We start from the raw sequence: 17,342 nt of genomic DNA on the forward strand, positions 1-17,342 counted from the left end.
ATGGTCAAAATTGGGAGCGTCCTATCAAATTCTGTACCTGTCAATAGTGGTGTCCCCCAAGGCAGTGTTCTAGGACCAACTCTCTTCATACTCTACATAAATGACCTCTGTGATCATATTAAGAGCAATTGCGTTCTTTTCGCTGATGATGTAAAGCTGTTCAATACCACAGACAATACTGCTACCCTACAAAAAGATCTTGACTATGTATCAGAATGGTCAAACAAATGGCAACTTCAAATCTCAACAAATAAATGCTCTGTCTTACATATTGGCAAAAAAAATCAGAAAATAAAATACAAGCTGAATAGTCAAGATCTTGTTGATGACCCAAGCTCTGTAAAGGACCTTGGAATACTCACCTCTAATGATCTAAGTGCTAGAGCCCACTGCAACTACATAGCCAAAAAGGCATTAAGAGTTGTTAACCTAATCCTACGTAGCTTTTTCTCTGGTAATATCACACTACTAACCAGAGCATACAAAACATTTGCTAGACCAATACTCGAATACAGTTCATCAGTCTGGAACCCAGATTACGTATCTGATATTAGCACAATTGAGAAAGTCCAGAAATATTTCACAAGAAGAGTTCTCCACTCCTCTACTCGTTGTAGAATACCTTATGCCACCAGACTTGAAATTCTAGAACTAGAAAACCTTGAATTACGCTGTCTTCGGTCTGATTTAAGCATGGTATATAAAATCATACATTGCAATGTCCTACCTGTCAATGAATACTTCAGCTTCAACCATAACAACACAAGAGCACACAACAGATACAAACTCAAAGTTAACCGCACCAAACTTGATTGCAGGAAATACGACTTCAGCAATAGAGTGGTCAATGTCTGGAATACTCTACCCGACTCTGTAGTTTCTTCCCCAAACCCCAAAAAACTTTAACCTTAGACTGTCTACTATTGACCTCACCCCTTTCCTAAGAGGTCTGTAGGGGGCGTGCATAAGCGCACCAACGTGCCTACCGTCCCTGTCCTATTGTTTCTCTTATTCTTCTTTTATTTTTCTTATATGTACCCATTTCATGTATTCACAACTATGTATACACTTATACTTATTATCTTGTAAACAATTGGCAAATCAAATAAATAAATAAAATAAATAAATAAACAAGGAATAATTGAAAAAATATTTGGATTTTTGTTTTTGTTTTACTGAAGAGATGAACTATGGGGAGGGGTGGAAAGAGAGATTATCTTGTATTTAGAGATGGCATTAAGGTATTAAAATTGTCTTTTCCTGAAAAGATAAAGGGGAAGCTCCTTTTCTTTTGTGCTTTTTTTCAGATTTTATATTCTTTGTTTATATTTCTGTTTTTATTTCTTTCATTTATAATGCTTAATAAAATTATTTGTAAAAAATAAGAATCAACCTGGTTGCCAAAGCTGTGTGATGGAAGCCTTTTTATGCATGCCACACATGTGGCACATATAAAAAAAACCAGGCAGGTCTTCAGTTTCATGGTCACTGGTGCCATCTTGACTTTTTGATTCCTCACCCTACCCCCATGAATACCCTGAATTGCCCAGTGGATCCTTTTGCTACCAAAGCAAGGAGGGGGGGTGGCTATGGAAATTTGCTAATGCCTTTAGTTCCAAACAAACAAACAATAAGAAACAGAAGAAACCTTGAATTAAGTCTGTCTGCCTTGTGTGGTAGTCAAGACAAGAAGACACCAAGAAGTACTAATTCTACTTTACTGTAAGGTTATATTAACAGATCTTGCAGGTCTAAAACCACATTTCTCTTCTGTTGCCTTTACAACTCAAGAAACTAGGGAGGGTTCCTTCTGAGTTGTTTTGCACAAGCACATTCTTTTTGCTGGTTAAGTTGCCTCTTCTCTGACTGTTGCCTTGGCTGTAGCTCTTGCCTCATCTCCCAAGGTCATTCCCATATACCCTTATACTGCTCTGAAAGAGCATAGAGTTATCCAGTGAGTTTATTGGATTATAAGATATGAGCAGGACAGGATAGGGACTTGTTTCTTTTTGTAACAACCCTGTTTCCTGCAATTTCCTGCTTGAGAAGCTTTCTCTTGCCCAGAGGAAGCAGGATCCTACAGCTTCTCTAATGAGCTGGTTTCCTGCAGTGTACATATGGCATGAACAATGAATCCTTCCAGGTAGGGAAGCATTGAGTTTCAGCTTGTCAAGTAAAGTACTTCAAGCTCAACCATTTCATTTAAATTCACTAATTGGGGAGAGGAGAAGTAGTGGAACATAACAAGAATCAGAAAAGGAACTACATTAATGGTAAGCATAAATTAAATCAAAGTTATTAGATTATTAGATTCCATCTGATGTGTTTATATGCTGTAATAGAACGACCTTATATCACACAGGTAGAAGCCAAATGCTTCTAATTCAGCTTTTTACTGACAGTTCCTTTATATATGCATTAAAACAAGTAGCATGGAGCTGACTGTGTGAATGAATATAAGTGAAATAGCTGATGCAATCTTCAATTCTCTTGCTAAAGAATAAGTCATAGCGAAGGTTTCACTTCTTATATTCTAAATAAACATTTTGAAGCATTTCTCTCTTTTTAAAATTTGTAACGCTAATCTTTAACACTTTTTAAAAATTTTGTTTGTTTCAGAGCTTTCAGTTAAAGCTTCTTCCTTTTTGCAATTGCTTCATTCATTCACATATCTTCATGAATCAATATCTATTTTTCCCTACAAAAATATGCTAAGATGAAAAAACAATACAACTTTAACATAAATAATAAACGTGAACACAAATAATAAAGTTTCTCAATATTATTAGTATTTAGATACTACTATATCATTTCTCTTAATCCAGATGGGGAGATTATTAGAAACTGAAGTGATTGAGATTCATCTTTGAGTTTGCAACATTAGTTGCAATAGTTCATCAAAACTGTTTTTCAGAACTGGATAGGATTATGGATCAATTACTATCAACATTTATTTATTTTTTATTTATTTTATTTTGTCAAGCATTTATAAGATAACAGGTATAAGTATAGAATAGAATAGAATAGAATAGAATAGAATAGAATACTTTATTGGCCAAGTGTGATAGGACACACAAGGAATTTGCCTTGGTGTAAATATTCTCAGTATACATAAAAGAAAAGATGCATTCGTCAGGAGTCAAGAATCATAAGGTACGACACTTAATGATAGTCATAGAGTACAATAAGCAATCAATCATATTAGGAAACAGTCAATCTAAACTGTAAGTATACAAGCCACAAAGTTGCAGTCATACAGTCACAAGTGGGAGGAGATGGGTGATAAGGAGTGATGACAAGATTAACAGTAATAGTAATGCAGACTTTGTAATAGTTGAAAGGGTTGAGGGAATTATTTGTTTAGCAGTGATGGCTTTTGGGAAAAAAAACTGTTCTTGTGTCTAGTTGTTCTGATGTGCAGTGCTCTATAGCATCGTTTTGAGGGAAGGAGTTGAAACAGTTTATGTCCGGGATGTGAGGGGTCTGTAAATATTTTCACAGCTCTCTTTTTGACTCCTGCAGTATACTGGTCCTCGATTGAAGGCAGGTTGGTAGTAATTGTTTTTTCTGCAGTCCTAATTACTCTCTGAAGTCTGTGTCTGTCCTGTTAGGTTGCAGAACCAAACCAGACAGTTATTGAGGTGCAGATGACAGAATCATTCCTCTGTACAACTGGATCAGCAGCTCCTTGGGCAGTTTGAGCTTCCTGAGTTGGTGCAGAAAGAACATTCTTTGTTGTGCTTTTTTGATGACGTTTTTGATGTTAGGTGTCTATTTTAGGTCATGTGATATAGTAGAACCTAGAAATTTGAAGGTCTCTACTGTTGATATGGTGTTGTCTAGTATTGTAAGACGTCGTAGTATGGGAGGGCTTCTTCTAAAGTCCACCACCATCTCTACTGTTTTGAGTGTGCTCAGTTCCAGATTGTTCTGGTTACACCATGAGCCAAGTTGTATAACCTCCTGTCTGTATGTGGATTCATCATTGTCTCGAATGAGACCAATCACTGTTGTGTCATCAGCAAACTTCAGTATTTTAACAGATGGATAGTTTGAGATGCAGTCATTGGTATATAGAAGAGAAGAGAAATGGAGAAAGCACACAGCCTTGTGCTGATTGTACAAGTATCGGATGTGATTCTGCCTAACATCACCTGCTGCTTCCTGTCTGTTAGGAAGCTTATGATCCACTTGCAAGTGTGTTCAGGTACTGCTAGTTGGTTTAATTTACTTAGAAGAGTGTCTAGAATGATGGTATTGAATGCTGAACTAAAGTCTACAAAGAGGACCCTTGCATAGATATTTGGAGATTCAAGGTGTTGTAGGATGTAATGCAGAGCCATGTTAACAGCATCATCTGTCGATCTATTCGGTATGCAAACTGCATGGGATCTAACAGTGGATCCGTGATGGTTTTCAGGTGGGACAGCACAAGCCTTTCAAAGATTTTCATAACTACAGATGTTAGAGCAACTAGTCTGTAATCATCAACATAGTTATGAATGCATGAAATGGATACATATAAGACAAAAAAGAAACAATAGGACAGTGATGGTAGGCACATTGGTGCGCTTATGCACGCCCCCTACAGACCTCTTAGGAAAGGGGTGAAGTCAATAGTAGATAGTTTAAGGTTAAAGTTTTTGGGGTTTGGGGAAGAAACCACAGAGTCAGGTAGAGTATTCCAGACATTGACCACTCTGTTGCTGAAGTCGTATTTCTTGCAATCAAGTTTATTTCCTACAATCAAGTTACTTTAGATACTTACTTTTCACTCTTTTAGCTTGATACTGCACCAAGAACCCTGACAGATAAATGTGGAAGAGATTAACACTGTATTTATCCAACTAATTGCAACCAATCAATAGGACTTGTTCCTTCATAAATAGTTCATACATAAAAACCCCATCCCATTAGGTGTTCAAGTAATTGACCAGAAGAGGCCACTGATAAATCCAGAGACTCACACAACACAGATTAATTCAATTTATCCATTAACCATAATAGACTCTTGAAACTCTGTATAAATTCTCTTTCTCCCTTTGATTTTACCAAAAGACTATACAGCCTTGGTCTTTGCATGTGATTCATCTTGAAAGGATTCCCCATTTAATGTTTTTTCTTTGGTAGAAATCCACCAGCTATAACCCATATTAGATCTAATGAACCCATGGGGTTGCTATGAACAACGTAAAATTGACTTTCTATTATCTTAAACTTATTTTAATATAGCAGTAACAATAATAGCAGCACATGCTTTGTGCCATCTGAAAGAATGATAAGGGATGGTTCTAATTTCCTTGTTTTTTTTTTTGAGAAAGCCAGAAATACAGAAGAGTCTACCTTCTAGTTATGATAAGGACTAAAACTAGAAAACTCTTAATCACCCCGCCCCGGCCCAACCCAAACAAAAAAAAAAAAAAAAAAAAAAACAACCCCCCCATTCAACACCAATAAATAAAAAAAACAACACAAAAAATTAAAAAAAAAAAAAATAAAACAAAAAAAAAAATAAAAAATGCAAAAAAAACCCCCCCAAAAACAAACCCCCCCCCAAAAAAAAAAAAAAAAAAAAAAAAAAAAAAAAAAAAAAAAAAAACCCCACAAAAAAAAAAAAAAAAAAAAAAAAAAAAAAAAAAAAACACCCCCCCCCCCCCCACCCCCCAACCCATAACAAAACAAAAAAAAAAAAAAAAAAAAAAAAAAAAAAAAAAAAAAAAAAAAAAAAAAAAAAAAAAATTTTGAAGATGCATTAATCCATATGGCTTAATATTACTTACCTACTTACTGATTTATTTACCACCCTTATTATTTTTTTACAAGTAACTCAAGGTGGCAGATATATCCAGCACACCTTTCATCTCTTATTTTCCCCACAATAACAACCCTATAAGGTGCGTTGGGCTGAGAGAGAGTGAATCACCCAAAGTCACCCAGATGACTTTCATGGCTAGGGCAGGACTATAACTCATGGTCTCTGACTTTCTAGCCTGGTACCAACTGGCTCGCTGTCCTATTGTTGTCACCTTTTGAATGAACATCAACAGAATTGCTAATATTTACATATTCCTAACTCCTTTTTAATACAATTAGCTAAATAGGAGCTATTTGAGAAAGTTAGAACCATATCATCTGTGAATAAATTTAGAAGATTTATCCTCACTACCTTTGACTCTGATCATTAGAGAGAAGTGCTATAGACATATTAAATAAAGATGATAAAGGGCAGCCCTGTTTAATACCTCTTGAAATCATAATATAATTTGAGTTGTAATTGTTAAGTCCTATCTGAGCTATCTGGACCAACAAAAGCTACCTAGCTGTAGTTGGCCCATAAATGGGATTAATCATTTTATGAAAGTGAGATCTATATTTAAGATTCTTTGATAGTTGTTTTAAAGATTGTGGTTCCAAAGAATCAAAAGCTTTAAGAATATGCAACAAGACATAGCTAATTAACATATATTCATGTTTAATAGTTTTCTTCTAGGGATAGATATATTTCTTTTGGGGATAAAACTTGAGTGGTCCATTTGCATAATTTTTTTCCAGTTGGGGGTTAGCTAATAATTTGGTGAACACTGAGAAATGAGATGGGTCTGTAGGACATCATTTCCTGAGAATCTTTACCTGGTTCAAGTACCAGGGTTATCTGGAACTCCTCTCAAAACTTTACCAGGAGCAAGATATTCTGTGAGAGTAAAAAGTCTAATATTAAGAGCTTTTTATTTGTAAAATTTTGCTGACAGTCCATCAGTACTTAGTGGCTTTTCATTTATAAAAGTGATAAAAACTTTGAAAATTTCTGAAAGGATATTTTATATATCTGGAGTTAGTTCTGGGAATACTAATCTATTTAACTGTTGGCTTATTTTAATTATTGATTGATTTGCTTCTGGAAAGAAACAAATTATTTGCTTATATCTTTAGTTTTGGTCACTGTTTGAGCACTACTATCCTTAATTACATTGGTAAGGATTTAAAAAAAAATCTTTTAAAAAATTAACTCAGTAGAATTCTAATTTTTTTTCTCATCGTATTCATAATATCTTTGTTTAGCAATAATAATTTGAAATGTAATTTTATCTGTCTCCAAAACTTCTAATTCTCACCTTTTATTTTCTTTTATATTTTGCTAGTAAAATATTAATTCATGAATAAAGCTTGTTATTTGTGATCTTACTCATCTTGCTCATCAAATTTACATGCCTCCTCTTAATTCTGCCTTCATCCCTACCTTATTCTTACTGGTGTTTCTTGGAAAAATCCTCAACATTTGAGCTAATTGTTGCCCTACTGCTATGTTATCAAGTAAAATAGGGTTAACTCTTCAATCATAAGGCAAGGAACTTCAATAACCATATCTAATTAAGAATAAGGTTCTTTTGGGGATAGCCTAATATCATTTTAGCTCACTGCAAATAGTTCAAAACAAGCCCATATACCCATATATAATATATCCTGGAGAGAGATTTATATGTCTCTGATTAAAAATTATGCTATTTTTACTATAGAGGTGGCTACAAATCCATGTCCAAGACTATGCATTAAGTTCTGAAATCTCTTAAATATTTCAATAAAGGGCTTTAATGCATCAATGTTAACGATTCCTGCCAATGTGTATATTAATTTCTTTTCAAACTCAGAGAGCACCAAGGACCCCTCATTTCAACCCTGAGTTACAAATATTTTCCTTAATTTCTTTTGCATTTTTCATAATCATTTGTAGATATCCAATCTGGCCTTGTTTAACAGTATACTTAAACAGCAGAGTTAATGCTGTTAATGCAGTAAATTTTGGTCTGTGTCTGTGTCATGTCATGTCGTGTCATGTCCATCCATCCATCCATCCATCCATCCATCCATCCATCCATCCATCCATCCATCCTTTATCTATTTCCTATATTTTAGAATATTTTGAGCCTTGAAATTTATCCTAGTTTTTATCAGAATAGCCACTGCCCTTGGTTTATTGAACCTTTTTACCTGCTTATCAAAATATTCAGCTTATTTTTCTAATTCAGCTTATTTTTGTGTCTGTTTCTTGAAGCATAACCACAAGGAGCTTGAATTGCTCAAAATTTTTGTATTCAATCATCATTACCTAAAGCTTTGAATGCCATATTCAGAGTTGCTGTTCTTTTTTTTGTGTTATCAGGATTATCAGTTAATTTTCTGAGTTCTCATTTATATTCTTTTTAATCACCTTAAAATCCCAAAGGAGGCAACTAGAAACTTAAGAATTCCAATAATATATAAATAACCCCCCCAATATTTATAATGAATTGCAGCTTTTAAAATTAAAATCATTGCAAAGCTCAGCTTTTGATTGCAATAGTAAAATCTAATACAAACTAAACTTAAATAACAATAGCATGTAGACTTATATACTGCTTCACAGTGCTTTACAGTCTTCTCTAAGAAGTTTACAGTGTCAGCATATTGCCCCTGGGTCCTCATTTTAATCACTACAGAAGGAAGGAAGGCTGAACCTTGAGCCAGTAAGAATCGAACAGCTGAACTGCTGGCAGACAGCAGTCAGCAGAAGTAGCCTGCAGTACTGCATTCTAACTACCATGCCATCATGACTCTTAAAGAAAGGAGAATAGAAAGAAAAAATAAAAATTGTAAGAAAAAAGAAGAGAGAAGAAAGAGAAGAATAAAGAAAGAGAAAAGAAATAAATAGAAAAGAAATAAAGTGACTTCCAACCTTTATCACAATAAATATAAACAGTTTAATGACTTTTCATCCCCACTAGAGTTACAAACATTTAACTCTTCATCTCATCTCATATCTCTTATCAATAAATAAATCCATAAAACATCATCTTTTTAGTCCTAGTGTCAGCAGAAAGTTCATAAGAGGTTGCCAGAAGGAACAAAACATCCTGTTTTAAGCTTGATCAAATAAATCATGTTTATATCTTTTCCTTTACTTCTAACAGTCTTAAACAATCTAGTTCAGTAAAGTATTGTCATAGGATTTGATTTCTCTTCATTTCTTCTTTGTCCCATTAGACAGAATTCTTCAAGGCTTTCAGAATCTTAAATTTAAAATCTGAAATATAGAAATAAGGCTCTGAATCTTAAACTTAAAAATGAGGTTCTTAATGTTTGTTTCAACTTAGTATAAATAACAATTGTTCAGTGTAGAAAATGTTACATAATGTAATAACTCAGATGTGGGTTAACAAGGCCTCTAATAGCCATACTAGAAAAGGTTACAAACAAATTTGGAATAATGAAACAACAGAGCCAGAAACCATAATTCTATTACATTTGGGCAGACTTCATTATCTTAATTGTAATAAATTTATTATAGCAGATATTTATGATATGTGGTAAAGATGTTTATTATCTATTTCTCTTTATTTTTTTTTTACATTTTAGCCATTCCTCCACCTCACTTCCCACAAACCATGCATTTATGCTATTCAGATACTTGATAATGTTAATTACTGTCTAACAAAATCAAACAAAAAACCCATGGAGTTATTTACGTGAGTTCAATCACACTCATATATGTATGAATCATGCATATGTTTTTCTTGGCCCTTCCTCAATATTTAGAATTTACCAGGATACCTTTCAAGCATAGGAGTTGGGAAAAAGAGTTACCATTTAATGGTGGAAAGAACAATCTATGCTTGATTTGAAGTAATGGATTGTTCATAGCTGTTTTCACTGTTTGAATTAAAGTGTGGTTTTCTTTCTGTGTTTTGTGCACAAAGGAACAACAACAAAAAAAAACCTTTTGAGAGATAGGGTCAGAATTCTGAAGTTGTTCTGATTATATTGGAATCCACACTACGTATCTGATATTAGCACAATTGAGAAAGTCCAGAAATATTTCACAAGAAGAGTTCTCCACTCCTCTACTCGCTGTAGAATACCTTATGCCACCAGACTTGAAATTCTAGAACTAGAAAACCTTGAATTACGCCGTCTTCGGTCTGACTTAAGCATGGTATACAAAATCATACATTGCAATGTCCTACCTGTCAATGAATACTTCAGCTTCAACCATAACAACACAAGAGCACACAATAGATACAAACTCAAAGTAAACCGCACCAAACTTGATTGCAGGAAATACGACTTCAGCAATAGAGTGGTCAATGTCTGGAATACTCTACCCGACTCTGTAGTTTCTTCCCCAAACCCCAAAAACTTTAACCTTAGACTGTCTACTATTGACCTCACCCCTTTCCTAAGAGGTCTGTAGGGGCGTGCATAAGCACACCAACGTGCCTACCGTCCCTGTCCTATTGTTTCTCTTATTCTTTTATTTTTCTTATATGTAACCATTTCATGTATTCACAACTATGTATACATTTATACTTATTATCTTGTAAACAATTGGCAAATCAAATAAATAAAATAAAATAAATAAATAGCCTGGTCTTCCCACTCCTTTCCCCCCCTTTTCTCCCTTGATGATGATGAAGTTTGAAGTTACATTTTTTTTATTATCTCTGTTGTGTATACATACATTTAGCTCAACATAAATAATAAATAAGTAAATGAAGGCAAGGAAAATGGTCCAAAATTGAAGTCTATTCTAGTCTCTGATGCACTGTAAAATTGGAGTACTTCTTTTTTTATGTGCCATTGCTCTTAATTGTAAGATGAGAGATGCTGGGGCAGTTCTAGAAAACAATGTAGAAAAATTCTCTCATAATATAGTTCTTCTATGAGTGCCAATTATATCACTGCTGAACTGCTACTGCTTCTGCAGAAATTTCTTCTTTCATTGGTTTCCTTTTATGATGGAATAAAATACTGATAGATACACGTCCTTATATACCTTATTATAAATCAGTATTTCTAGCATCAAAATGTAGTTGAACTATAATAAACAAAAAAAAAAGACTTAATTTTGGAAAAAGACAGAGAAAAGTTTAGTTCTTTCTGAAGATTTCAGACCTGGAAATTTTCTTCCAACATATACATATACAAACATACAACACCCATCACACGGTTCCTTTCAGGGCAAGCAGGGTTAAATAAAAAGCAGAAAAAGAGTTAGAAGCAGTAAGCTAAAGAAAAAAAAAAGATAGGAAATAGAACAGGTAAGATCAATTTACTGAATCTAATTTAATTCAATACGATTAACTGTATATTTCCATAACTTTCTGTTCTTTGAAAATCATTCTTTTGTTCTTTTAAGTTCTTTTTGAGGATCTCATTAACTTTATCAGCCATGATTTTTTTTTAGTCTTCCTGTTCCCCTCAACCTATTTGCTCTTCTTTTGTATATTTGTTTTGTAGTTTGATTCTTTTTATATGACTTAGATACCTCAATGCAGTTATTTCACATTGGAAACATGCCTCTGTATACAATTCATGTTATTTCAGTGCCCCATGCCTTTCTTCATTCTTACTACTTTTGTTCCTTCTAACATATCTAACTCTTACTGTCTCATAACAAATTGAGCCAAAGAAACTTGTCTTGCACAGCCTTTTCTAATTTCTTTCTACAAACATTCATTTTTTCCCAACAGACCACTGTTGTCTGATCTTTAGCAAGCACTTGACTTTTACTTACAAAAGTTACAAAAGTCAACTTTTTATTTTGATGTTTATATATAATTTGGAACCATTTACTTTATTTCCCACCAATTACATTGGTCTAATTTTTTCATCAGCCCAGTCAGTCAGCCTGCCTATTGATCCATTGATCCATTCCTCCTTCCTCAATCTATTATAATTCAACCTCTTGACAATTACACATCATAAAAAAGGAATCTAATCAATCATACCCACACATGATATATCAATGGGTTCTCATGAATCAATATAATCCAAAATAACTGCTCCAGAAATGCAAAAAAAGAAAGAAAAGGGCATATAAAGTAGATCTTTCAAGAATGTAAGCAGGTTTTGGACCATAAATCACATTATATATTTGCAGAACATGATTAAGGAATTAAGCATGGGAAAAGGTAAAGAATATTCTTTTAGCATTTGGAAAGAGAAAAGAAAAGAGGCATCTTCATGGAAGAAAATGAACTGGTGCTCTCCTTCTGCATAAGGCTTACCTGGAGAGATATCTTTACAGGTCGTTTTATTCTCAAGCATTTGCAGCAATCAGCTCAGTAGGGAGTGGCAGGCAAACTGGTCCCTGATTGATGCTGGCAACAGCAAGAGCTTATTATCTACCTGCAATCAAGAGGGCATTTTACTACTGTGCTTCTCTGAGCCTCAGCAGCTCCCACAGAGCCCTTAATGCTGGAGATTAAACCCTGACCTATGTTTGACAACATATATTAACCCCACCATAACAGAAGAGAATCCCAAGAGCCCTGCTGTGCCAAGCTGTTTGCAATCTAGCAAAGGCTATTTCAAGCCTAGGGGAAAAAAATATTATTAAAGGCTACTCTCACAGTGATGGCATTTCTCAGGACAACCCCCAGAGCTATACTATTCCTAACAGCCTGGATTCTATGTAAAAATAGTTTTAAGTAGTAATTGATAAGCTGCCACAGATAATGACCATGCATTTATTCATTTTGCTGCATGTATAAATTGAGCATGCACTGGAGAAGATCCAAGTAAGTTACTATTTCTCAGGAGTTTAAAAGAAAATGTTGCAGGTGCACAGGTGAACCAAAAGCTACCATTAAACAGAACAAAACACTGCCTCTTTTTCTTCCTGCTTTTATGAGCAAAATAAAGGATGGAGCTATTTTTATCCACTTAGATGAAAACACATGTTTGTTTTTGCTAGGACCAGTTCCTGAACTCTTTGTCTTCATTTGATTTTGGCCTCAGATGCAATAAAAACAAAGTGGACATCAAGCCTGCCTTTGTTCTAGACAGATTTGAGAACCAGACAGGCATCGGAATTTAAATCAATCTCTCTCTCTCTCCCTCTCCCTCTTCCTCCCTCCTTCCCTCCCTCTCTCTCTCTCTCTCTCTCTCCCCCCCCAAACCCTAGCAAGCCAAAATAAAACAGGTTTGCTTAGCATCCTTCATAAACTGCCAAGCAGAATGCACTGAAGCAGGTGTGAATGTAAAAGACATACATTCAACTGGCAATGCAAAACATTGATTAGTATCCATTGTGAGTACAGCCAAGTGACAGACCATTAAAACTATATTAAACAAATTGTCACCTTCTCTTTAGTGATTATACTTTGTATAAGAAAGCGAGAAAAGGAAATATAATTTAAAAAAACTCTGGACATTTATATCATAAACAAAACATCTCTCCCCAGCATTTATTATGTTACTTGAAAATCCTTTTCCTTATCCTTCTGTTAAAAAAATAGTAATTCAAATGTTGACAAATTGCCTTTATCAACAATTCATTGCTAGTCTGCTGCTACATTTCTAGGTTTGTCCTTCTAATGTTGCATTGTAATTCTTTTGGCCCACCTACAGCTGCACGAAAAGGCCACATCTCTCGATGTCTTGATAAATACCAAATACTAGGGACACAGCCAAGAAAAACATATACATCCTTGATAAGTAGCAATTAGTCTACAATCTTGGAGATTTTCAACTCACCAACTCTGAGGTGCCAGCATGAGATGCCAAATACAGTATTTGACATGAAACTATTAACCACATTTTAATTCTTGAGAATAGTTTCATATGTTTTAAAAACCAGCTTTTACTTTAAAAAAAGAACAGGATATTCAAGCCCATTTTTCAAAAAATCAGGCAAATAAACAGCACTTATTTCATCTACTTTTTCCCCTACTTATAAAGTTAGGCTATTGTTTTAAGAGCAAAAATTAAATCTCCTAAGATCTTTAACAAATATGGCATCTGAAATTTAAATTTACAAGTTTTAAAAATGCAGCTTTGGCTTCATCAGAACTAAAATAGCTCAAGATACATAATATGACAAATATTCCAGTTTATGCAAAGAAAGAATTTACTAGCTATTGCAATGGTATCTCAATGTGTAAGCTTTTCATGTTTTAAAAGATCAAAACCAGATCTGCAACCTGATATTTTCCATATAGCATTAAATGCACTGTTACTAATCCTGGAACAAACATGGACAATAATACTAGCAAGATTAAATAGAAAGAGCTGCAAAATGAATTAAATCCAGGGTCAGTTTTAGGCTAAGGCTGAGAAGACATTGGCCTAGATGCCAAAGCTTAGGAGGTGCCAACACCATCTCTCCTTCTAAATCATTGTAGATGAAAATCTTCACATTGGAGTGCCATCAGTCAATATGGCTTAGGCATCCAGTATATCTTTGAACAGGCACTGTTTAAATCAATAATGAACAATCTTGAAAGTTTTTTTCCTGATGCACTGGGAATTGCATATTGGAAACTGGACGTACGGAAGGATTAAGAATAATCAGAAAAAATACAGATAGAATAGAGAAGATATTTAAAAAGTAAAAATAAATAGTATAATCTGTTGTTTTTAATAAGGCTTAGGTCTGGCATGGATTTTTTTTTTATGGGGATGCAGGTGCAGTCTTGATAGTACATGATGTCTGAGAAGTCTTGGGACAGATAAGAGAACTTATTGGATTTATAAGCTTTTCTCATGTTGCGTGAGAATGCTGGTAGTAACCATGCCAAAAGCATTTGGAAGATGTTAGATTATGAATAATTGTATGAAACTCTTGTGGTACATTTATTTATTTGTCCCTGAAAATTTGCTTTGTGATACAACTGCAGGGCATAAATTACCTAGATATCAGTGTTGGTGTTTTGTGTATGCCATAAATTTAATTCCAAACCTGAGCTACTAAATTTAATTCCAAACCTGAGCTACTATTAGGGTGATGGAGTAAGACAGCATGAGTAAATAGTGATTATTCATTTATTAAATCTGGTCACCCTAAGAAAATCTAACTTATTTTTAAAAAGCAGATCAAGTATTCTAAGCAATCTATTACTTAGTTACTTGTGTGAAAGTGGACAAAAGTGAATACAAACTATGGTTCTAAAAAAAGTTTGTAGTAGTAACATTCATAAATATTGAACTGAGTTGGATTGTGGTTCTGAGACAAAGCAGGAACTCATTTGCTGATTGAGCAAACAAGGATATTTGTCAGGAAAGTTTGTGGGAATGTGAATGGGAGACTCCAAGAAACTCTAAATAGCATGGAGAGTAAACGAAGCTTTGTGTGCCCATTGTGTGCAAGTTTATCTTTATGAAGATAACTCAGATAACTATGTTTGTATTATAGAAATAGGAAAATGTAGTTGAAGAGACAGTTTATATACTGCATATAGCAGATAATGAGATACATCCTTGAAGAACAGAGATACATCCTTGAAGAACAGAGATCAAGCTTCTCAAGAGGGCCAGAGAAGGAAGTGAACTTCAGAGAACACAAAGAGGAAGAAAAGTCATAGCAAGAGGTTCAGGAAACACATAGTGGTTATGGTGGTTTTGCTATAAAAGACACCCTAGGCTCTTAAGCAAACCTATTCAACTCTGGCTTCATGGAACAGTATGAAACATACTGAGGTTCCACTTTGATGAAAAAGTGTAGCATTGTGAAGATAGGTAATTTTCTGCTAAGAGAAGTATGTGGTATGCAGACTTGATATGACATTGCTTGATGAAGTTGTTTCTATCAGGTGTTCTCATCCAGACTATGACATATAGATTGCTATGGGTATACAAATCCACTGATAACTAGCTCTTCCTCACTGGTTCATGACACTGCCATAAAAAGAACTCCATAATCTATGAGGCTCTGGGAAGAAAGGTAAAGGAATTGGGAATGCAAGTACTTTTTTTGGTTCTTCCAGTTGGGGGGTATGGCATCAGAAAAGAGGGACAGCCTCCTTTATGTGTAGATGATGCAGTCAAAAAGAATTTGATTTTCTCAGGATTGCAATACTTATGTGAACAATTTCTAGCACAAGAATTATTATATTTCATAAAGACTGGGCAGGACATGTTTGGCAGGTGCCTCACCATTGTCAGCTAGGACCATTAAATTAGAAGAAAAGGAGGAACTTGGCAAGAGATCATATTTGAATAAGCTACCTATGAGACAAAGGTGAAGTACAGGGGGCTTTGCAATTGGCATAAAATATTACTCACAGTCTCAGGTGTTTCTATACCAAAGCATGGAGTATGGGAAAGGAACAAGAAGAATTTAATATTCTAACATAGCAAAAAAAGTATCATGTCACAGGCATCACAGAAACTTGCCTGGAATCATGATTGGAACATAGCCCTGGAAGGCTACAACTTGTTTAGAAGGAACGTACTGAACAGAACAAGAGGACATGTGTTGTACATAAAGAAAATGGAAATTTACAATGTGGCATATGGAAATTCTATTGAGCATGTTTGGATAACAATAAAAGAACAGAGAAATCACAGTTGATATTGTTGTGAAAGGTTATTTAATATAGACCGCCTGAATAGGCTGAAGATATGAGTGAGAACTTTCTGTATCGTACAACCAGACTTTCCAAAAGGCATGCAATAGTGACATGGTAGATAACTTCTGGAAATGTAATTCTGTCAAAAGTCATAGGTCCCAACAAATTCTTGACTTTTTTTTTTTTTTTGCTCACAGAAGGAACAAGAAGGAACAAGGGGTGATTGCTGTCCTGGTTGTAATAATTACCAATAAGAAGGAATTGGTTGAAGAACTGAAAAAGACTGGGACATTGGAAAAAAGTGATCATGTTATCCTTGAGTTTATGATATCAAGGGTGAAAGAATAAAGATGAGTCAGATGTATATATTGGTTTTCTGAACAAGAGATGAAAAGTAAATCAGATCTAATGGCTTGAAATATTAGAACCTGGAGGAGAAAAATGGCTAGGAATGGTTTGCGTGCATTCCTTTCTAGAAGAAAAAAATAAGAGACATCTAAGCAGACCAGAGTAGATGCACACATTGTTTTTTTTTAAATGCTGAAAAGAGAAGGGGATATGTATAGGAAATGTAAAAAGGGGAGTGAATAATCAAAGAAAAATATACAATGTTTGCCAGAACCCATGTGAGTGAATGAACTTTTTAAATGCTGAAAATAACAAAAAGGTGTTGTTTGTGTGCATTAGTAACAACAAGAAAAGCAAGGAAGCTGAAGATCCTTGAATCAAGTCAAGGAGAAAGGGATGAATTGGTAATGGACAATGGTAAAAAGGCTTAATATCTTAACTCTTCTCTCAGAGAAGCTTTATGCTAATGGAACAAGGGAGCTGCAGCTGAAGACATAAAAACAGAAGGGGAAAAAGCACCCAACACTTGGTTATTTTAAATGAATCTAGCTTCCAAGATAGATTAATACACCCAAAAGTGCTGAAGGAATCCTTGGATAGAATTGCAACATTTAATTAGAACCAGGATGGGTTTGTCACAAGCCATGCCAGACCATCCTTTCTCTTTCT

General features: G+C 34.6%; 1 protein-coding gene and 1 long non-coding RNA gene across 2 annotated transcripts in view; one reads left to right on the forward strand and one right to left on the reverse strand.

The window, feature by feature from the left end:
* Positions 1-12,177, reverse strand: part of LOC148131178 (uncharacterized) — a 75,741-nt gene extending 63,564 nt beyond the window's left edge. The window contains exon 1 of the long non-coding RNA XR_015748536.1: positions 12,042-12,177. This is a non-coding gene — a long non-coding RNA (uncharacterized LOC148131178). The remainder of the gene's footprint in view (positions 1-12,041) is intronic.
* Positions 1-17,342, forward strand: part of GRM4 (glutamate metabotropic receptor 4) — a 360,805-nt gene that overhangs the window by 186,798 nt on the left and 156,665 nt on the right. The window lies entirely within an intron of this gene.

The sequence above is a fragment of the Notechis scutatus genome, chromosome 3, assembly GCF_049901735.1.
Source record: "Notechis scutatus isolate UNSWTSFEM ecotype Mainland chromosome 3, rNotScu1.2, whole genome shotgun sequence".
Lineage (NCBI taxonomy): Eukaryota > Metazoa > Chordata > Lepidosauria > Squamata > Elapidae > Notechis > Notechis scutatus.